Raw genomic sequence first — 22,931 nt, forward strand, 5'->3', positions numbered from 1 at the left:
CAACCCGACCCACAGGAGCATCGTCACCGTCTTGGGAAGGGGAACCAAGGCCCAGCTGGGATTTGAACCTGGAAAGCTGGACTCCTGGGTCCGGCTCCGCGACGTGCTCTAGCACCAGTCAAATCTGGTGAAGGACACGATTGAGATCCTGTGAGCTCCGAGGCCTGTCAGGTCTGGATCATTCAAAGCTGAGGTTAGGAGGCGGCCATGAGTCTTTGGCAGGGTCAGGTAGCAAGAAAAAAAAAAAAAGAGAGAAATCTTTTGTTTTTCTTTTTCGATTCATTAAGGCTCATTGAGGGGAGCAAGGACCTCATTTTTTTCCTTCCCATGACTTCCCTTTCATTTTAACAGGGAAACGTGCATTTCAAAGACCGCTCAGTAGCCGTGTTGAAGTCTCAAGTTCAATCACAATGTCCCCATTGTGGCCGGGGGACTCCCTGGCCTTTAAGCTTGGGTTATAAAAATTTGGTCCGAGCCCAAAGTCTGGCTTTAATAGAATATTTTAATTTTGTTTAACGAATATTATTTTAAATCTGTTTGGCAGTTTTAACATGTGTTCTTTTATTTTCAAATTAAAATTGACTCCTGTTCAGGGCTTTCTTGGAGATGGGGGTGCAGCGTGGAATGGGGGTGATAATAATACAAGCTCCCATTTATTGAGTGCTTACTATGTGCCAAACCACCTGCTGTGTGCCTTCATGCACGCCACCAGGTCTAGTGCTCACAGCCACCCTGGGGACGGCCTCTGCTGTCTGGAAGGCCGAGAGGGTCAGACTCAAGGTTGGGGCAACTGCATCTGAGCCCAGGGCCTGCGCTCTTAACCACAGTCCAACTGCCCTCCTGCCGACCAGCACCTTCCAGGGACACCACTTGCCCCCATCTCAATAGCTAGCTTACTCAACCCAGGCAAGCCCCAAGCAAAGCCAAGGCCTTGTAGGAATTTTCCGCTTCAGATTATCGCAGATGAAATTGTTGTTATCATTATTACCAAACTCATTCTGTAAAGGGAGGAACTGAGGCCCAAAGAGCACAAGTAACCTGGCTCAGGTCACACAGATAGTAATTAAGAGTGACGGCAGTGTCCGCAGTAAGTAGCTGACGTGGGTATGATGTGTACTGCTTGCCCAGCCCAGTCCCAGCCCAGTCCCAGCCCAGTCCCAGCCCGGGGCATTGTTAACTTGACCTCCACAGTGAATTTCTGAGATAGGTGCGCTACGTCCGCCCTGCTGTACAGATGGGGAAACCGAGGCAGGGAGGCCCTCTGGGGGCTGGTCCCGGGTTCAACAGTTGGCAAACGCTGAGCCAGGTCTCAGCCCAGCTGTGGCCTCGGGTCCCTGCTCTCCTTCTCACCGTGTGGGCTTGAGACTTGGGGAGCCCGGCCGCCACGCGCCTGCCCACCCCGCACTCTTCCTAAGAAGCGCCGTGCTGCCCTGGGGTGGCCAGGGCACGACCCTGCTGAGGTGGGTGGGGGTCTGTGGGGTGGGTCTCCCCTCCATCCTGCTGCCTGAACAACAGAAAACTCCAGAAGTCCTAGCCAGTCCCTCTGTCCCCTCACAGGCCGCAGGAGACAACGGGCAGAGGCACCAGGGAAACACACTGGGACCCCAACACCAGAGGAGCTCGCCCTGTGGCCTCTGCACCTGCAGTTGAGCCCAGTCACAGCCCTGACCACAACACTACGGCACCGCCAGCCCCCGACCCGCCACCCCGCCACCCCTCTACCCTGCCACCCCTCCACCCTGCCACCCCGCCACCCTGCCACCCCGCCACCCTGCCACCCCGCCACCGCGCCACCCCGCTACCCCACCATGAAATGTCCCAGGTGCATGCGTCTTGTCACCCATCTGTCTCCCCATACTGCCACGGCTCAGGGGCCACAGACTTTCCGTAAAGCCTCACACAGTTGCTACTTCAGGCTCTGTGGACCCCAGGGTCTCTGTGCTACCTTCTTGTCTCTGCAGTTACAGCAGGAAAGCCACGCAGGTCAGATGACGGCAATGACACGGCCACCATCTCAACAGCTTCCAGCCCCCAGTGTTCACTAACTCCTACAAGGGTAGGGTCAAGGTGCGGGGACCAGCTGGTAGCTCTTCCTTCCAAGCCTGACTTCGGCCCTGACCCTGGGCTAACAGCCATAAGGGGGCACAAACGGAGACTGACTTGAGAATCCAGCTCTTACGACGGGGGTCGGGGTGAGCTGGGGCGGGTAGCCTAATGGTCAGGAAGCAAACCTGGGTTTAATCCTGGCTCTGAACAAAGCCAGGGGACATTGGGCATGTTCCTTCACCTCCCTCGGACTCCATTCCCACAACTGCAGAATATGGAGAATAACAACTGCCCAGGCCACCCACCAGCATTTGGAGACAAAACCCGGAATCTTTCCTGAGCACAGGGCCCAGCACACAGTAACTGTTTAATAAATACGGGCGACTTGCTATCACCCAACAAGTCCTACAAAAAACAAAACACCCCCACGTGGATTCACTGAAAATAAGCATAAAAATAAAAATGCCAGGCCAAATTCCCAAAATCAGGTTCTTAAAGGCACCTGGGAGTCCCAGGGGATCAGAGAAGTTCCCTCCTGGCCATCCCCCCAGTCCCGGGCTCCCCCGAGTCTGCATCCACGTCCTTTCATCACGGTGCCTTTCTTGTGGGTGCCGGGGCAGCGCTGAGACATTCCGAGCGTTTCAGACATTTGCTGAGTTTAAGACATTCCTCCCCCTTCCGCGCCTTCCCTCCACACCCCATCCCTCAGCTTCTCCAGGGAGCGGGTCTGTGCTGCAGGAGGACAGCATCGGGACTCGGGCCATCGCAGACGGGAGGCAAAGAACCTTCTGGGCTCCGTTCTTTCCACGGCTGGATGGAGCAAGCTCTGCTGGCAACACAGGCACAAGTCCCAACTTGTTGTGCCATGTGACACCGTCAGAGCCCAGTGTTGGCTTCCCTCTACAGAACCAGCCACACAAAGGCCAAGGAGCACCGTCCTCCCGTCCTGCCCCGCTGCTCAGGACACAGACAGGCTGCACCGACGAGTGTTCTGGAACACCCCCCAAACAAAAGCCCCGATCAGTGCAAATAACACACACCCTGGAAAGAAAACAGCCTCTTTGTGCTGACACCTTTTCTGTCTCTCGGAAGAAGAGGAGGTTTACTCCCTAAGTGGAATTTCCATCAGCACCTGGGTTGGTACCAAACTCCGGGACACGGCGGAGGACACTGTGTCCGTCTCTGTAGTTCAGCAAACTGCTGATCAGTGAAGATTTAAAGGTTTGTTCTTATGCCCTGCAAACCACCCCCACCCGCCGCCATGCTAAAAACACAGTGGGGATGATGACCCCAAAACTGCTGTGGATACTATTAATACCGGACCCACAAAGGGACTCTAGGGAGGGGTTGGGAGGGGAAGAAAAGGACCAGGCAACGCCGGACATGTCCACCTCTGAGCCCCACAGATCCAGGCACAGGGAGGGGGCTCTGGAGTGACAGATGGTCCCAGAAACTGATTTCCCCCCCGGAACTGTGAAAGGGAAAGTCCAGATGGACAGGGCAATCCCAGCCCCATCTCTGTCCACCACGGGCCGTCTTCCCTGTTCTCAGAACCGAATCAAGAGCAGAAACCCGCTTGCTGTGTCCACTTTAACCAAACACGTCCAACAGGCAGGAATTCAGACTTGGCGGGGGGAAGGAGCGCTGGTGGTTTTCGCCCTGTTTTGGTGACCTTCCGAGGGCTTATTTATGCACTTCAAGCCCATGACCTAATACATGTTGGTTTGGCTTCTCTTCCCATAATAGCAGCCTGTAAAAAGCTTTTGAGAATTCCCTGTGTTTTCTCATTTTGGGTCAAGAAAATAAAATCGATATCTAAGTAACCTTAAAAAAAAATGGGCCGCACAATCTGAACGTTTGGCGCGTTTCCACCAGGGCGAAAGCTCTCCCAAAGCCTCGGAGATCCTGGAAGTTGAGACCCACATTCGCCACTTTGAGGGTGAGCTATTCGGTAACGGCGTATGTGGGAATTAGCTAAGAGGGACTTTTTTGACACAAGTCAAACAATGGCATTTAAAACTCACGTTAAAGCAATTACCGTGCAGAATTCTTCCGTGTTTTTCCCATTTCTTAAACAAAAGTGTTCATGTCTTCAGCAGAGCCGCTCGCTGTAATTTTCTTTCTTGGCAAACCCACATCTTACCATGAAACCCAAAATATGCGCGCTGCAGAAACAATAATGGTGGAAACAGACCCGGCTGACTCTGGCATGATTTTTCTTTGCAAAATTAAAATGCCTTTTGCCTAACACACTGTATATTTCAGTTCTGAAAGACGGATCTTGGGAGATGAACAGAAAAGAAAGGGGGACTGGCAGATTCGGCTGATGGGAGATGCAGAAAGTTCCCGGGTTCAGGCAGTAGCCCGACGGCCGGCTCCTCGTTCTCTGGGAGGAGAGCATGCCGATTTTATCATTTTTCCTTTAGTTACGTTCCCAGAGAGTTGACGGCTCTCCTCTGAATGACTGCAAGCAGATCTGCTCATATCTGTTCCATCTGGGAACACGCAGACATAAAACTATCTAACTTTGCCAGACACTCGAAAGGAAAACAGAAGGCCAAGTCCAGTGCCACTGAAATCCCACAGATTTTATGGGACGGACACAGCTCCATGGATGCTGAATGACAAGGTGGTCTCTACCCTCCGTTAAATGCTGTGTTCGTTTTTAAAGGTGCTGAGGTTGGCACTAGTGCGCATCTGAGTTCCTGGGTTCAGTCTCTGCGAGCATCTGAAAGTGGAGACAGGCTTTCAAAACAGCAAGGGCGGCCACATCTGGGCTGTCACTGCCACCTCCAGAGGCGATGACAGCGCCCACGAAGCCCCTCTTTCTCTAGCTGTTCGACTGCGTGCGGAGACCCGCTATCCACCCCCCAGGATTCCTCCAGAGACCTGCCTCGGCCCCCACTGACCCGCAGCCCGCCTGTCCCACGTTCAGGCGGCCGGTGGCCTCCCTTAATGTTCCAAGTGACAGAGATGAATCACTCCAGTTACCTGACTCTCGGGACCACCTGTTCCAAATTATTCTTTGCTTTCCAAATGTTTACGATCTAACCCCTGAACAACACCCCCCCACCCCCCGCAGAGCGGTCCAGCACCTTCCAGTAAACCTGACCGGAGCCGTGCCTCCCGTGCCGTCGCGGGCCTTTCCCCTGCCGGTAAATTTATTGACTCATTTTAGGAACTGAAATGTGTAGCTTTAGCATCGAAGGAACAAATCAAATTAGCCTTCATGAATAAACAGTCCTCCTCCTTGGTAGAACCAGAACCAGCCTGCTAAAACGACTTGCCTTTGTGATTTCTAAATGCTTGATACGATCTTTTCCCCATTTAAAACAACAACAAAAAAAGTCAAGTTAGTTTCAAAAAAATAATTTGTAATGGGCATCAAATGCCATCCGTATCCAGCACCTCCCCCGGGGAAAGGGAGCAGGCACATTGTCTGAGCCAGGGTTTTGTGGCACATGGCAGGGTGGGTTCTGCTGAGAACTGAAGGCCTATCTTTCAGGCTCTGTGGCCTGCGGGAGCCGTTTGACCTTGACTCAGTTTCCTTGTTAACAAGGCTGGGATGATAATGATACTCAAAGGGCTCCAGGGAGAATCCACCCTAAAGATGCACGAGAGAGTTGACTTCCAGGGCTCCACCAGTGGCAGCTACTTCATCGTCGTGTGGACTACGAGGACCAAGTCTGGACGGGAGGAAGACACTCATCACCATGAAAGTGAGGGCCAAGAAAAAGGGGGCGAAAACAAAGTAGAAGCCTGAGGCTTCCTCTGCCCCCTGTCCCTTGATACACCTGGCGGGTTCTTTCCTACCTGGCTCCTGGCATTCATTGACAGTCACTGCAGCCTCAGTCACTGTCACCTAGTGTCACTTTAAGTATGTGCCATCTGATTGAGGGGGTTTATCCTCAGATTCCAAGAGGGCGTTAGTCAAACACCATTAGGCCAGGGAAGGCCTCAAAGAGAACACGGAAGCATATCTCCAGCGAGCTCCCTGCGGACTCCTGTCCTCCCAGGTCTCCCTTCTGCTCTGTGAGTTGGACTATTCGAACAGCCACAAATGATAGGGGGAGGAATGAGGCCTTCAGGAAGCTGTTAGGATCCTGGTAGATGGGGATCTGGAATAGGGCTGGGAGGGAGCAGGAGTGTGAGTGTGTGTGTGTGTGAGTGTGTGTGTGTGTGTGTGTTCTGTCATCAGGCCATGTTTTCTCAGCTCTGGGGTTAATTCTCTGTAAGGAGACTCCTCTGTGCACAGCCCACCAGTTCCTTTTTCAGAGCAGCTAGCTGGAAAAAGCATGCCCCCCCCCCCCCACAAAACCCCATCTTGGCAACAGGCAGGAGAATTCCACCCATCAGCCCCTTCCCTCTACGAAGTCCACGGATCAGGAGGGCCATAACCAGGGGAACTCCCCCCCCATCAGAAGCCTCGGGAGGGGTTTCTTCTTTCTCCCAGGGACTTTCTGTCAGGACGCACGGCCTTGCTTTTCATTTGGTGTCCAGGTAAGAGGCTGGTAAATTTTCCCCTTGCCACGTGACCAAGCCCTCTCCCCCGGCCTCTGCACACATCTCTGCGGACACTGCCTGATACGTACCCGCTTCCTTCTCCCCTGAGCATCTTTAACACAAGGAGGCCTCCCCGGCAAAGCCAGCCCCACCCAGGCCCGCTCCCACCACCCCCTTGCAGAAGAACGTGTGCGTGGGTACCTAGCCGCCGGCTGGGTCTAAGCAGGACGGCGCTGTTCCCCTGATTCTCTCCTGACAACCACAGGCTCTCCCTGTCCAGAAAAGCGCCATGAGTGGATGGAAACCCCACTTACTGTCAGTAAGGGGCTGCGATTTTATTACACAAGGAGTTTATTGCTGGCCTAATTAGTTTCAAACTGGGCATTCCAGCTGAGGACACCTAAAAACATCTGGTAGGAGGAGAAAGAATGGCCCTCGGTCTGAGCCAGTTACACTTGGATTTCTGCATAACTCTGGTCTCTTGTGCTCAGCGCAAGTTATCTTTGGAAAAGTAACTGAGAAAATAAGGAAACGGTTTCTTCTTTGTGGGAAAGGAGTCATCTTGTCACGGGCGGGGGAACCGAAATGGTCTTAAAGTGGACGTGCTTGGACTGTGTCTAGGGTTTCCCAAGCTGCCGGGGTCTCCTACCTCCCTCAACCAGCCACACCACAGAGCCTTTTTGCCGAGGGCTTTTCTGTTCTCCCGACAGCAGCTAGCATTTTATCAATTTATCCGTCTGGAACAAGGCTTGAAATCTCTTTACATCCAATTTAAAGCAGAAGTAATACCACATATTTGAAAGAGCATGTCTTGGTGTTTTTGCCAAACGGTAATCCTGTAACACGTCAACAAACCATATCTCTTTATGATGTGTTTAACACAACACAAAAGGCTTGAAAAGAAGATGCTAGAACTTAAGTGATTAAAACAGCTGCTTAAAAAAAAAATCTCAAAGTACTGGGGTGCACAGCTTTTTATTTCCTTTAGTTACCTGATACTAGGGGAATGATTTATGTGTTTATAGAGAATTCTTATGCACACAGGCACTACGCTGAGGCTCTGCGAACAGAAGAAAGATGCCAATTCTTTTAGGATAAAATAATAAAGTTAATAATATTGAGAAGCTAAAATTACAAGAATGGCGACATGCAAGCTACTTAAAAAAAAAAAAAGCTCAATTTCTTTCAGATCTACCCATATTTTTTTTCTCAATTGCAAATTTTAGTTTCCTCCAAGTGCAAGGAGATTTTTGATGACAGACACAGTTTCATGCTTAAATCAAGATTCAAACCATTATCATTTGTTATATAAATTCCCCTTAACTTTCCCCAGTCTGAGGATGTCTGGATGTAAGGAAAGAGAAAGTTTGAGCAGTTTAAGATGATAAAGAGAAAAGGGGGGCATCACTTCTTAAGTACAATTGCCTAAAAGAGTCCTTCACAGACTATTTTGAAAAGGAGCCTCTCTCTTGGGCAGGGCAGCGTGGACCCATGTGTGTGTATTAGGTGGTAACCAATGGGCCCCAGGCTGGTACGTGGCTGCTTGCTCTTTACTCCTCCTCTGGTAATAGAAATTTCACTCAAGCAAGCAAGGCTCCGGGAATTAATAGACTGGGTTTGAAATACTACAATCGGTCTGCTGGTTATGATTTCCTTTGGGGACGAGCTCCCTAACTCAAACATAATTCGGCACTCAAATGCTGCCACGATGTTTGTAAATCATCTGCTTGCCCTCCGCCCTGGCCAACGGGACTCTGATGCTCCTGCATCCCCTGCACTTCGTAATTAAAAGGTCCCTCCACCAGGAGTGATTTATATCCCAACGTTATATTTTTTTTAAGAAAAGTAATTTAAAATGATGCAGCATTTCGGGAAAAGGGGAGAAACGAGAAGATAATCCACAAATATGTAGCATAGGTCTTGCCTCACAAAAAGAAAGAAAGAAACCAGAAAGCAGTAGGGTGCGCGCTGTCAATGCTGAGCTGCGACTTGGGGAAAGTGGGAACTTGCAAGGAGCAAGCGCTTGGTTTCCGCCGCTGAGGAAAGCGCTTTGGAAATTTTGCGATAGGAGTGCTTTGGCCGGTCGCGCTTTCCTGATATTCCTAATATTTTATAAATATCTCTTGCCCTTATAAACTATTGGGGGGGGCTAAATATATTTAAGGAGCAAGGTCTGGCATGGCCTTTTAACCTCCAAACCGCAGGGCTAAGAAACGATTCCAAGTGCATCCCCCGCGCTCTCCCCTTACAAGGAACCCTCGCCTCTTTCTAAACACGCTTTTGATATGAAGTTTGTAAGTTTCAACTCCAACAGTCGCCGCGACTGCCCGCTCCGGTACAAAAGCCCCGATGGGGATCCGCCCGGCCGAGCGCAACTGGATTTTCAGCAGAAACGCAGCCAGAAAGAGGAGGCTCAGCGGGCGTCCGGCCCATCCCGGGACTCCAGCGGGTCGCTGGCTCCTCGGTTTACCCCATAACCACGGCCCGGGTTCCGGCGCCTCTGGGATTGCATTAGGACAGCGCCGCTCCTCCAACCTCCAAGGCCAGCGACCCAACCAAATGCGAACGACCGGGCCGCGTCTGCACTGCCGGCGCGCCATGCACTTGTCCCGCGCGCGGGAGTACAAACTCCAAAGTCCCTGGCCCCCGCCCCAAACGCCCAAGGAAACGGAGGCCCGGGGGTCGGGAAGGACTTTCCAGAGAGGGGGTCAGCCTGCCGCCCCCAGTGCCCTGCTGCCTGAGTGGCCCTGGGAGCCCCGGAAGCCCGGATCCGGCCCGTGCGCCCCCGAGCGCTCAGACAGCTTCAGAGGCCGGGCGCGGCGAGCGCGGAGCGCGGCGCGTGGCGAGGGCGACTCCCGGTGGGCGGCCTGGGCGGGCGCCGCGGGCGTACTCACCGCGCGCAGTGGAGAGGGCGCCGGCGCGGGTCCGACGCGGCCGGCTGAGCGCTGCCGCACGTTGCTGTCGCCGCTGCCGCTGCCTCCGCCTCCTGGGCTGCCGCGGCGGCTGCCTGAGCCGGGAGGACCGGCCCCTTCCCCTCCCTCGCCGGGCCCTCCTCTGCCCCCGCCCGGTCCCCGCGCCGCTGCGTGGGCGCGTGGGGGCGCCGAGGCGCGGCGCTGGCTCCGCGGGCGCACACAGCCGGCGGCCGACGCGGCGGGGCTCGGGCCCTGCAGCTGCCGCCGCACTGTCCCAGCGCCTGCAGCCAGCCGCGCGCTCGCTCTCCCGGTCCCGGAGGAGGCGAGGGCCAGCCTCCTCCCCACCCACCGACACCCCACGCCGACTCCCTCCCGCCCTCCCGGGGCAGCACACCCTCCCGCAGGCAGGCTCGGCCCCCGAGAAGGGAAAGGCTGCTGCAGGGACTCACCAATGGCACCAGCTCTCATTCATTCAACATGGACGGAGCATCTGCTGGGCCGGCACAGCCCCAGCCCGAACAAGACCGACTAGTTTTCTGCTCTCCCGGAACTCGCATTCACTGGGACAGACAGACCATAGCAAACAATTAAGTAAAAATAGAGAGCGACTTGAGAAAGCTGTAATTAGTATGAAGGAGGAAAAAATTATATATATATATATATATATATATATATACACATGCCTTGGCGGAGATGATGCGGGCATGGGGGGACCTGATCTTACCAGGAGCAGTCAGGGAAGACCTCTGGAGGAGGGGTCATCTGAATTATAAAAAAAAGTTCCTTCACGGTGATATCTAAGAGAGGAGCCTTCAGGGATCTCCTCCTGAGTTTCACCCATTTTACAGATGAAAAACCTGAGGTCCCAAGAGCTTCCCTGGCTCATCCAAGTAGGTCCTGTAACTCCCTCCACACACAAGCCCACGTCTAGACACCCCACTTACTTCATGGCCCCCGTTCAGTCTTCCCCCACAATAAACTGTCTCAAATGGGGTCCCCGCAGTGTTCTCTCCCCTCACCCACCCTCTACTGTGTATGAATTCCACTGTGGGACACCCGGGGTGCTCCAAGCCAAAAACAAGGTCAACCTCCCACATTTGTGGGCCTCAATGAAATAGGAAGCACCCAGATGCATTTGAGCATCATACAAAGAAGGACTACTTCCTCTGCAACAGGTCCTTATACTAAGGATTAGTCCTTGTTTCTCTGAAATTCCACTTTAATTGAGTTCCTGTATTTGTTTGCTAAAGTTTGGCAACCTTGAACTCCTTTAATGTACTCAGCTCTCCCCCCCCCCCCACTTTTTCTTCTTTTTGTGGTGCTGGGGAGAGAACCCAGGGCCTCGCACATGCTGTGCATGGGCTCTGCCACCAAGCTGCACCCCAGCCTCTTCTTTATCTTTGTTAATTTCCCCCAAAATACCCAGAGGTAGCTGCTATCAGCCCGCGCATTTAGAAAAGGAGCAAGTCCTAGCTCAATGAAGGCTGAGCCTGGCGTGAATCAGGTCTGGCAGGCCCTGAGCCTTGCTCTTGAGATAGAATCCAGTCCTCGTTGCCAGTTGCGAGGTTGTTGGGAAGCTGATGTGAGGTTCCTGACCTCCTTCCTCACTTGCTCAGGAACCTTTCTTAAGGCTCTTGCAAGGAACTAGAAGTGGGTTCCCATGGTCACTTGCTTATGTAAAATTTACCAAAGCCATCTGCTTTTGACATTTGGCTGCAAGGGGAAGGATGGCTCTTTCTGCTCTGACTCCCACTTGTCCTTGGGTGGGCGTGGCCGCTGGCATTTTGACAATCCAACTGAGGGAAAGTTGAGCTGGGAATTTTGTGATGATTGTGCAATTTTTCAACTTCTTAAAATCTGGACCTGTTGTGATTTCTTAAAGAAAAAAATTGCTTTTTAAATCTGATTTTGGAATCACGAAAATTTTGTAGCTCTCTTTCTTAAATAGGGGCCCCAACCAGCATATGTATCAGGCCCTGCCATTCCTGGTCCCAGGTCTGGTCCTAGCTGGCTCCTTTGTCAAGCCCAAAATGTCAGAGCTGAGCAAAGGTGTCCCCTGAACCTGGCTGCTCTCCCATGAGCCAGGTAACGATGAGACCTGGTACTATAGTAGGCTTGCAGACAGCTCTTCTTTGGCCTTCTAGAAGAATGTACGTATGTCCTTGACCTTGATTTTCTCACCTTGAAAGTGGACATGACAGTGCTCATTTTGCATTACTATTGTGAAAATTCACTGAGTGTGTGCTCCTCCTACACTTTCTGCTATGACTGTAGGGACACAGTGATTGCTCAGTTGATGGGATTATTGTGCGCACAGTGTCACATCACTTCCAATGGCTTTTTTTTTTTTTTTCCTTTTGGTACCTGGGATTGAACCCAGGGGTGCTTAACCACTGAGCCACATCCCCAGCCCTTTTTAATATTTTATTTAGAGACAGGGTCTCACTGAGTTGCTTAGGCCTTGCTAAGTTGCTGAGGCTGGCTTTGAACTTGTGATCCTCCTGCCTCAGCCTCCTGAGCCACTGGGATTACAGGTGTGCGCCACTGGGCCCAGTTCCATGTCATCTCTTCAGAGTGCTCCAAGCTGTTGTAAACGGGGCACTTTAATGTCTTCCAGAGGGGTCTCACTTATCTTAGCCCCTGAACTTCAATATTTTTAAAGGAATCAGGGGGAACAGAGCAGAATGGGGAACACCAAGTGTCATCCACATTCTGCATCCTCAAGTTCAACGAACCCCAGGTAGAAAATACTTGGGAAAATATTTGTCCGTGGTAAACATGTACAGAATTTTTCCCCCCTTGTCCTTATTTCCTAAACAATGCAACTGAACAACTATAGACATGGCATTTGCATTGTATTAGGTAAGTAATTTAAAGAAGATTTAAAGATCGTGGCAGAATGTGCATAGGTTTATGCAAATACTATGCCACTTTACATACATGTGGGACTTGAGCTTGGGAGGGTCAGTATCCACAGAGGCCATAGAGTGAATCTGTGTGTACTGAGGACTACTGTATCTCTCTCTCTCTCTCTCTCTCTCACACACACACACACACACACACACACACTGCACACGCTGGGCCAGGCTATGAAATGTGATCATTCACATAATAACTAAGGGCACCCTATAGAATTTACAGCAAAGGGTTAATCTATTTCCTTCGCATCATCTCCTCCTTCACCCAAATCTGGCCCATTATCTCATAAAGGCAGCTACGCCCCACGCCCCCTGAGAGACAGCAGGAGGCAGGTGCTTGTTAATTTTATTTTTCCTTCTCTCAGGGCAGGGGTTCCGGATCCCAGGGCACACTCGAACCTCCAGGGGAGCTTTTAAAAGCCCCCGCGCCGAGGCCCGCCCCAGACCAATTAACCCGCCTCCCTGGGGACGGGCCTGCAGCATCTGCACTTTTCCAAGTCCCCAGGAGATGCTAGCAGGCCACAGAGGGGGACAGTCCCCATCTTTGGGAGAGCAAAGCAGCTGAGCAAAGTAGCGCTGAGCAGCAGCTGAGATAGGAGGAAGGGAGTTCTCACCGAGGGAATTCCCCATCCTACCAAGGCCCTGGAAAGTTCAGCACCTTCCTCTTTTCTTCTTCCTGATTTCTCCTTGGTGTTTGCCTGGTTTATAACAACCAGCACAACAATCCCAAACAAAATCTAAGTGCTTTAAGTGCTAAGCCGTAAAGGTGATTGTTTAAGGCATAAACGGGGCACATCTACCCTGCCCCAAATACATGTTCTTTCCAGAATCTTCCAGGTGAATGTACTCGAAATCCAAGAGACCACATTGACTTTGCAACCTCCGAACTTCACAAGGTATTCAACACGTGTATGCACTACATATCCTACTAACACGCATGCGCATTCTCTGCAAAATCGGGTCTTATTTCTGTACACATTCTTTCACCAGCCAAAATCTCCTCCATAGAAAAAAATGCTCCATTTTTAAGGCATTCATTTAAACCTGGCTCTTCTAAAAAAGGATTTTAATCCACATATCAAAACATGTACATGGCAACAGAACAAAGAAAACAAAGTGACAGGGAAACATAAGACAGAAAATAAAAACAAGTCAAAGACAGGATTGCACAAGAAATGTGGACTAGGACATCTTGGGCACTTGACATTGGTGGTCTCAGAATTAGATGCTGAGCTTCCTGGCAACCAATGCAAAGAGGGAAATCAGACCAATCGTATCCATGGTGTTCAAACTTTCTTTTATCCCAAGGTGAGCATGTATAAAAGCTTGATGTGAAAAAGAGGAGGGGAGGCGTCCCAGCTACAGCCTCATGCCTCACCCTGTACTCTTGTGGGTATTCGTAAAGGGTCTTGAAGGAATCCCCGAGGCTCTGCAGAGTCAAATTTGAAAGCCGTGGATTTGAAGGTGCTTCGTTGGTTTCTGACTCCTGCTGCCCCTAAGAAAGAGATCAAGCTGCTTGCTGAATCCCAGCTTTGCCTGATGTTGATAGAGAAGTTTTCCCCTGAGTCTTTATAAAAGTTGCAATATGTGATACAGTATGAATGTGGGCTGGGCGGGGCTCTTTGCAAACATTTGAGATACAAAAATACTCCTTATCCAGAAAGAGAGAGAGAAAGAGAGAGAGAGAGAGAAGAGAGAAAGGGATCTTACACCTTCTCTGACCCAAGAAGAGAAGCACAGACATCCTTCAAATGTCTCTCTAGGAGTGAGGTCCCCAAAGAATGATTTTGCTCTCAATCGATAAGCTTCCTGGGAGCTCACAATTATTGGATGCATATTTATAAAGTAGAATTTATACTTGTGTCCCCCAAACTTGTTTCAGTACTTCCATCAAAATAATAGGAAGGAAAAAAATAACGAGAAGGAAAAGTAGCATTTCAAAGACTGTTGAGACTTGTTTTGGAGCAGCGAGACGGTATGGCCTGCTGTGCCCATGTCACCACACGCAGTCAACTACTTGTTGAAGACCTTCGGTGTCACTCGGTGACCAGGAGGCCCTGTTTGAAGCCTTTTGCATCCCAGCACTTGAGTTCGGTACTTCTCAGTGGGCATTTTCTGTGGTTTGAACGTGTGCCCTCTAACGTCCAGGTGCTGGGATTTAACGGCCCGTGGAATGGTCTTAAAAGTGGGGACTCGGGAGGTGACTAGACCATGAAGACTCTCCCTTGTGAATGGGACTGAGGACCTGAGGATGAGTGTCCTCCGCTCTGGAGGAGGGAGCCACGGCACCATCCTGGAAGGAGAGAGCAGCCCCCGCCAGACAGGGAGCCTGCGGAGCCTCCCGGGACGCCCACCCCAGCCCCTGGAACTGTGAGAAGGACATTTCTATTCTTTGTAGAATACCCAGTAGTGTTAGGGTCTGTAAATAAGTCAAGATGGTGCCTGGCATTTTGCCAGAGGGAGTGGTTTGTGAAGTAACGCCAGCGAGCCATTAAGTGTGGAGATGCCTTATTGGTTGACTGCTGTATCTAGTTTATGTTAATTAGATAAGCTGTGTGGAATGTATATATACCTCTCCTGTCCTGCAATAAACGGCTCCCACTCCTGCTGTATCAATCTACACAAGTTGCTAGTTGTTTTGCTGCAGCCGGACTGTGACACAGTAGCCATTATTGCTGTAGCAGAATGAATAAACCAAGACAGAATTTTAGTATTTAGCTCTATTTTAGGAAATTGTCTGGGGGCTTGGTTAACACATCATGCACTATAACTTTTCCCATTAGAAAAGATGGAGAATTTATTAGGGTTGTCCCCAGGGTGGCACTATTAGAAGGTGGTGGAATGTCTAAGGGGGGAGCCTAATGGGAGGTCTTTAGGTCACTGGGAGCTGTCCTTGAAGGGGACTGTGGGCCCCCTGTGCCTTCCTATCCCTGTTCCTTTCTGTGTTTTAGCTCATGAGGTGACAATTCACTCCACATATTTCTGTTGGGATGTGCCACTCTTATCAGAGGCTCCCCAAAATGTGCTGCAGTCTGGCTGGGCACAAATCACGAGCCACTCAAGAGGAACAAACTTTATTTCTGAACTCCACCAGCACACTCCACACACGCTCCCCGGGAACTCTCCCGAATGCCACGCGGCTCCTCCAGCAACCACCAACCGGAAATCCCTCCTCCGGCACTTCCCCAACCAACGCGAACTCTTCAGGAATCCCCACGAGAGCTCAACCGGAACTCAACGGGAACTCCGTGAGAACTCAAAAGTCATCATCTTAATGGCTCGCTGGCGTTACCTCTCAACCACTACTTCTGGCAAAAATGCCATGCATCATCCTGACTCGGCTGTGGCCCTCAACAAAAATGTGCCAACATTTATGAACTTACAGAACTATGAGCCAAAATGAACTTTTTCTCTTTATAAATAATTGTCTCAGTTATTCCATTATAGTGATGGAAAACTGACTTCTACTAGTTCCAAGCAGGCTGTCCCAGCCAGGCTGGGGCGGGCTGATTTTCTAACACCAACCCCAAGAATTTCTACTTCTCACCTACTTTCGTTTCCACTTTTTATTTTTTTTTTTCTGCTGGAGAGAAAAAGGAAATAGAGTGACAAGATTATTTCTGGCTTCTTAATACATTTGGCCTCTCTTTTCTCCTTGCTGTTAGCTGACTATAATCTCTCTTTTTTTTTTTTAAAGAGAGAGAATTTTTTAATATTATTTTTTAGTTTTCGGCGGACACAACATCTTTGTATGTGGTGCTGAGGATCGAACCCGGGCCACACGCATGCCAGGCGAGCGCGCCACCGCTTCAGCCACATCCCCAGCCCATGACTATGATATCTTTGTTGATGAGTGGAGCTGACTGGCCCTGGTCTGTGTCTGGGGAGTGAACTTGGAAGCCAGGGCTGCGAGGTCTCACAGATTTCCAGAATCCAACCAGTTGCCCTTTGTTCCGGGACCCTGCAGAGGCAGGGAGGGTCCAGAGAGTCCCTCAAGGCCAGGGGTCTGGAGGCCCTTAGAGAGCGGGACCCTTGACAGTAAATGGAGCACATTGACAATGGGCCGGGTGACCCCCGCCTACCAGGACCACTGAGATCTGTGCTGAGGACCAAAGTCACGGGACCCGTGACCAAGCACCAAGCAGGAGGCAGCTGCCGATTCCCACCCACAGACCCGCGGTGAGCGACGGCTCTTGAGGTCTTGAGGCCACTGGCCTAACTGCCCTCCTTCTTGGGAGAGCTCAGGACATCCGCCCACATCTCGAGCCTGACTCTGGCCATCCGTGGCCTACGTCCCTGGTCGCTCTGCGACGTCCGTCCCACTGAGGAGGGGTCTCTGTGGGCACATTTCCTTTGGGGTCTGCAGCTCTGTGGCTCCTGTTCTGCTGGCCTCTCTCAAACATGCTCCAAGGGGCTGGGCAGCCCACGAAGTCGGGGGGCGTCCCTCCGAATAAAGCGCCTCGATACTCGAGGACGCCTGGCCCGCACCCTCTGTGCTGGGAAACCGAACGTCGACAGGGAAAACGACACGAATTCCTGTCTAACATCCTGCCCAAAAAGCAGCCCAGAGTGGACCACAGGCCACAAAACTCTAGGAGGAAGCACAGAGGAGAGTCAGGGTAACGGTTCCTAGAACACGGAGAGCTCAGACCCCGAGAGAGAGCACAGAGTTTCACATTTGGTTCTTCCAAAGTTAAAACTGAGAAAATAAGGCAAGCTATAGAATGGCGGAAATCCAACACATACACAGGTCTAAAAAACGCGGAAGGAATATGTAACAAACAATGAGGAACGTTGACGACTCCACAGCCAGAAGACAACTCAGTTTTGAAAATTGGCCTCCCAGCCGCTCAGGAGGCTGAGGCAGGAGGATCGCGAGTTCACAGCCAGCCTCAGCAAAGCGAGGCACTAAGCAACTCAGTGAGACCCTGTCTCTAAATAAAATAAGAAATAGGGCTGGGGATGTGGCTCAGGGGTCGAGTGCCTCTGAGTTCAATCCCTGATATCCCCTCCTCCCCCCAAAAAAGTTGGCAAAACTTTTGAACCAGTTTTTCAAAAAAGAAGATGTACAAGTAGCTAAAAAGCTCCTAAAGCCATGTTCAACATTGTTTGTCAGTGGGGAAATGCAAATTAAACTTACAGGTGGATGACATTAAGATACACTTGTCAATCATAATTTAAAATAGAGTGAATCATTGCTTAAGTGTCTAATTTTAAATAGAGGTACTCCTAAGTTGATAAATACTCATTAGAACATTTAAAAGAATTTAAGATCAGTCACAGAGTGTAACTTGTTATAGTTATAAATACTTAAGCAAGTAGAAACGTTGGGCAGTAGAAATCTAGAATATGATGCTTTCTTATGGTTAACCTGGTTAAATGTCAATATTCCTTTAGCTAAAAAGAAAAGAAAGAGAAAAACCTAGAATATCAAACTTAGAAATGCACTTTAAAATGTTTGAAGGCATATAAATATTAAAGGTTTGAAGGCTAAGTTTATAAATGGGAACCAATATTTGTCAATATTTCCTTAAAAACAAGGACTGATTTTTGTTACTCTAGTCCTATAAATAGAACAAAAGATTCAAAAACTCAAAAGCTCAAGGGAAAAACTAGATTTGGTAAATTGTGACTTTAGTAATTCAAAATTCTTTCCTAGAATTTGTGTCTGGCTCATTCTGCTCCCCCCAAGCTCAGGGAGAAGAGTGTGGCTGATTGGAAATCGGAGAGGTCACAGGGAGCCAGGCTCCTTCTCTTCTCCAAGCTTATTTTTGACCTAAGCCACCTCTACAGCCACTCATTCTGTCCCCCCTGTCTGGGCCTCTGCCATTGAGGTCTTAGCCACAAACACAAGAAACTTCTTTTCATTAACCTAAAGAAAAGAAAAGTCATTCATTACACTGGGCTTAGGAACAAACTTAAAATATTTAACCACTTAATTTTTCAAAACAGAGGAATCTAAACAAATGCTCAACGGGTGAACAAATGAGCGTTCCGTGCCAAACCCCAGTGGGTTGGAGAGCTCTTTTCCTGGTCCCTGCAGCAGAGCTGGCTGCCTGGGCCTGCCCTTTACACCAGTGGAGGGGAGCCCCGGGGGAGCAGCTGCAGGACGGCGTTTTACAGCCTCCAAGACCAAGGCCCTGAACATCGACATTCAGACCTTCCTCCTCGTGGGATTGCTGGGAGGAGCAAATAAAATGATCATCTTCGTGATCTTACAGACAGCTGCCTTCCCTATCTTTTTAGCTTAGTGTTTAGTGACAGCGTTATCTATGGTATCAGCTTGACTGCTGAGACACTAAGACATCTTTACAAAGGGCTTTCGTGTGATGCTTTTTAATTTTTCTCATAAGAGTCTAGGAAGACAGTGGATGGCTGGCTTGGTGGGCCCCATGATCATCTGAGTCCCTGGGTCCCTCCTGTTTTGTTGCTCTGCCATTATCATGAAGAGGTTTCCAATTTGAAGTCCAAAATGGCTGCTTTAACCCCAGTCCTCACATCTGCATTCAGGCCAGGAGGAAGCAGGAAAAGAGCTGTAAGATGCACCATTTGCTTCCAAGGGCACAGCGTGGAAGCTGAACCCATTGCCTGTATTCACGTCCTGTTGACGAGGACCTAATGGTATGTCTGTCCATGCCTAGCTGCACGGAACTTCGGGAAATGTAGATTTTAGGCAGATAGTGCCAAGCTGAATATCCTCTTGCCCTGCAGAAAGGGAGGACGGGGACTGAAGGGCGGCTGTTAATTCGTCTCCGCTACATTAAATATGAGATCCGACAGGAGGTTGGGTTCTGTGTGCACGGTGACTCCTCTTGTCAAATATTCCTTGTAAGTTCAAACTGGTGTGACCACTTAAGAGAGCAATTTAAAATACCTGTTAAAATGTGAAGTGCCTACTGGGGCGAGGCCCAGGGGTGGAGCGCAGCCCGGGGTGCACGAGGCCCAGGTCCACCCAGCGCCACCAAGGAAGGAAGGAAGGAAGGGAGGGAGGGAGGGAGGGAGGGAGGAAGGAAGGGAGGGAGGGAGGGAGGGAGGGAGGACCCGGTAATTCCACTCCCAGCTGTCTCTGGAGAGCTTCCTCAGCCCGCGCAGCACCCTGGTTTATGACAATACGGAGGTGGGCACAGTCCCCGCAATCACAGGGGATGGCCAGCGGGCTGTGCAGTCCTAGCTCAGGGCTGAAGGAGCAGAATCTGCACTTGTGAGGTCATTGTGAGTGGCCGTGTTTGTACATTAAAAAATCACGTGTGCACACACATGTAAACACCCAGAACTGTCTGGGGGTGCGTTGCCTATTCAAAAGATTTTGAAGGCTTATATTTTTAAAAGAAAACATATATATGTACCCAGGGAAAATATATTGAGTACACAGGTGTATCATGCAACACTGTGGTGTGGCTCTATGGGCTGTACAGTATAGGACTGAAATGCCACTTATTTTCTGGAGTGTAAATTAAAAGGCAAGAGATCATTTTGAAGGAACTATTTGGTAAGTATAAAGGGGACAAACTTTTAATAGTTCAAAGGACACTTATCAAGAATTCCTACCAATAAGACAGAGACAATCCAGAATAACAGTGAACAAAGAGTATGGTTAGGCAAAGAGTAAATCACAAAATAAAAATGTCCAGTACACATTAAAAATCAGGACTGGCCCAAATAAAGCACACGGAAATGTCATTTTTGTATCTTCAGATTGGCAAACCTGAAAATATGCTGATTGCTGAAAACCAATTTGCCTGAAGTTGTGAGGAGATAGATGTGCTCATAAAGTACTGGGAGATATATGAATTATTCAGCCTTTTTAGAGACAAGTTTAATAGTAAAATTATGTATGCATGTTTACTGTATCACATTTTAGACTTTTACATTTTTATATTATTTTGTTTTAAATTTATAGTTCTGTGAATTAAGTGTGCAAACCCTTCAGTCCAAAAGTTTAACTCCTATTTATCTTTGAAAAACAGAGGCATAAGGATCTTTATAAAAGCACAAGTTGATTGTCCCTATTCTGAAAATTTGGAATCTGAAATGCTCCAAAATCCAAAACTTCTCAAGCTCCCGCATGATGCTGCAAGTGGAAAATTTTATACAGTGCAACTTGCTTCGTGTACAAGATTATTTAAAATACTATGTAGCCCAGCATGATGGTGCACACCTGTAATCCCAGCAGCTCTGGAGGCTGAGGCAGGAGGATCGAGAGATCAATGCCAGGCTCAGCAATGTCGAGGTGCTGAGCAACTCAGTGGGACCCTGTTTCTAAATAAAATACAAAATAGGGCTGGGATGTGGCTCAGGGTCATGTGCCCCTGAGTTCAATCCCCAGTACAAAAAACCCCGAAAACTATGTAAAGTTACCTTCAGCCGCCATGCATAAGGTGTATATGAAACAAAGTCTAGACCTGGGTCCCGTGCCCAAGAGATCTCGTTATTTCATGTGTGAATATTCCAAAATCCCAAATCTGAATACCACTGGTCCACACAATTCAAATAAGGGATACTCACCCTCACCCTGTGCATATCACCAACTGCGATTTTGGGTGTGTGTGGTCACAGGAGTGGCAGCCTCTGCCCTGGCCATCACATGCAACCTCACTAAGTGAGATCCAGCGCCTTTGCCACATGCTGTTGGTCTCAGTCGCCACGTACCCTCAAGGGCAGGAGGCACACAGGGCATGAGCACCAGGGTGTGGAGATCATGGGTGTCTTCTTAGAATTCTGCCTGCCACAACCTCTCCGAGTTGCAATTATCAAAAACCAATCCTTAATTTTTTCCTTTGATAAAATTATTTTGGCAGGGGAGAAGGAAGGAAGAGGGGGATTTACCAGCAAGGTAGAATTTCATTTCAAAGTGGAGTTTTTACAGCAAAGAGATGCCAGAATCCTCTTGTTTTATGATTTATTCAGAGCCTACTATATACACTGATTTTAAATCGTCCCTTCAAGCCATAGTGCACTGAAAAATACATATTTAAAGAGTACGTGAAATTGAATCACCTCTAGACAATTATTTTGAAACATTAATTCCTAACTGATGATTTTTTTTAAATCAAGTTCATTGTTGAGATTCCATTTTCCTCATATTTTTTGTGCTATTATATCAAATCAAAAAATTGAGGCTCTGGGTGGTTCCGGCATGCTTCGGGGGGACAAGGTTAAAATTGAAGGAGAAACATGGAGGAGAAACAGAGGAAGGGAGGAGGGGTGGCCTTGGGGCGGGTCCTTCTCTGTGGCTCTCAAGGCTCCCCAGCAAATCTGCAGTCGGGGTGCCACTGACACCCCCTGCTGCGGCGGGCGTCATCTGTCCCAGTACAGCCCTGGCCCCGTTTATGAAAACAAACAAATCTGCAAGTGCTTTATGCATTGACCTAGAGAATGGCTTGTGGTCCAGGAGAAGCCCGGCTGCTCTCCATCACTTCTCCCAACAAAGGCCACAGCAGTTCAGGCAAATGTTGTCCTTAGGAAGCCACTTCCCAGGCCAGTGAACGTCTTCGGCAGCGGTAAACATTAAGGGTGTCAGTTTGGGGCAAGGGAAAGCCCTGTCCTGTAGTGCTGCTGCCCCCACCCCCCACCCCCGTGAGGCTGGACCGCAGTTTCTGTGCCCGAGGTTCTCGAGCAACAGGCCCCAAACTGGCTTCAGGGTGGGTCCAGTGTATCCAGTGCGGTATTTCAAAAAAGTTTTTAAAACAAATTAGATGTCATTGCTGATAATCAGGAAATCTCAAATAACATCTGGATTCCTGATTTCTGAATAAATCAGAAGCTCTGTCAACAGGATCCTATTTTCTGTCACAAACAGCATCGGCTGCTGGGCGTGGTGGTGTAGGCCTGTGATCCCAGTGACTCAGGAGGCTGAAGCAGGAGGATTTCAAGTTGGAGGCCAGCCTCAGCAACTTAGTGAGGTCCTACTCCATGGGTGTATAAAATGTCAAAGTACACTCTACCGTCATGTATATCTAAAAAGAACAAATTTTTTTTTAAATGGCATCATCCAGTTAAAACTAACTGGACCTGAGTAGAGGTTACCCTCTCCTGATGGCCCCACGCTCTACCGCGCCCAATCGTCTCACACCTGGTCTTCGTTCACCTATCTTTACTCACTGGCCTCTATGGGAATTTTAGTTAGTGGCGCTTAATTCAATGTATATCTAAGTTTTCAACTTGGGGAGCATCAAGCCGAAGCCCTTATTTCGCAAAGGGGGAACTGATGCCGTATGTCCCACAGGGGCAGAGGTGGAGTTGATCCCCGTTCCTGACGCTCAAGTGTTCCTCTTTCTGCTGGGACCCTGCCTCCCCTTCTCCACATCCACCCCCGGGAGATGACGTCTTGTAGATTTCTTTCCGACTGTGTTCCTAAAATGCATCATTGAACACTCTTCCTTCTCCTCTCTTAAAGAGAAGACTTGATTACGTGGCACCCGTTTTAGCAGGACGTCTGCTCGAGGCTTGCGAGCTGCTTCTAGTTGGAATTCTGACTCAGACAGTGTCTCCGAGGCAGAGCGGGTCGGATCATCCACGGGGATCTCAGACCACATGAGCCCTTCTAAGGATT

General features: G+C 49.6%; 1 protein-coding gene across 1 annotated transcript in view; it reads right to left on the bottom strand.

Annotated features, from left to right (window-relative positions):
- The window catches only part of Eya2 (EYA transcriptional coactivator and phosphatase 2), a 189,464-nt gene extending 179,739 nt beyond the window's left edge, over positions 1-9,725 (bottom strand). The window contains exon 1 of the mRNA XM_071609037.1: positions 9,444-9,725. The gene's annotated coding sequence lies outside the window, so the exon portion shown is untranslated. The remainder of the gene's footprint in view (positions 1-9,443) is intronic.
- Positions 9,726-22,931: the final 13,206 nt, after the last annotated feature.

Source organism: Marmota flaviventris, chromosome 2 (genome assembly GCF_047511675.1).
Source record: "Marmota flaviventris isolate mMarFla1 chromosome 2, mMarFla1.hap1, whole genome shotgun sequence".
NCBI classification, from domain to species: Eukaryota; Metazoa; Chordata; class Mammalia; order Rodentia; family Sciuridae; genus Marmota; species Marmota flaviventris.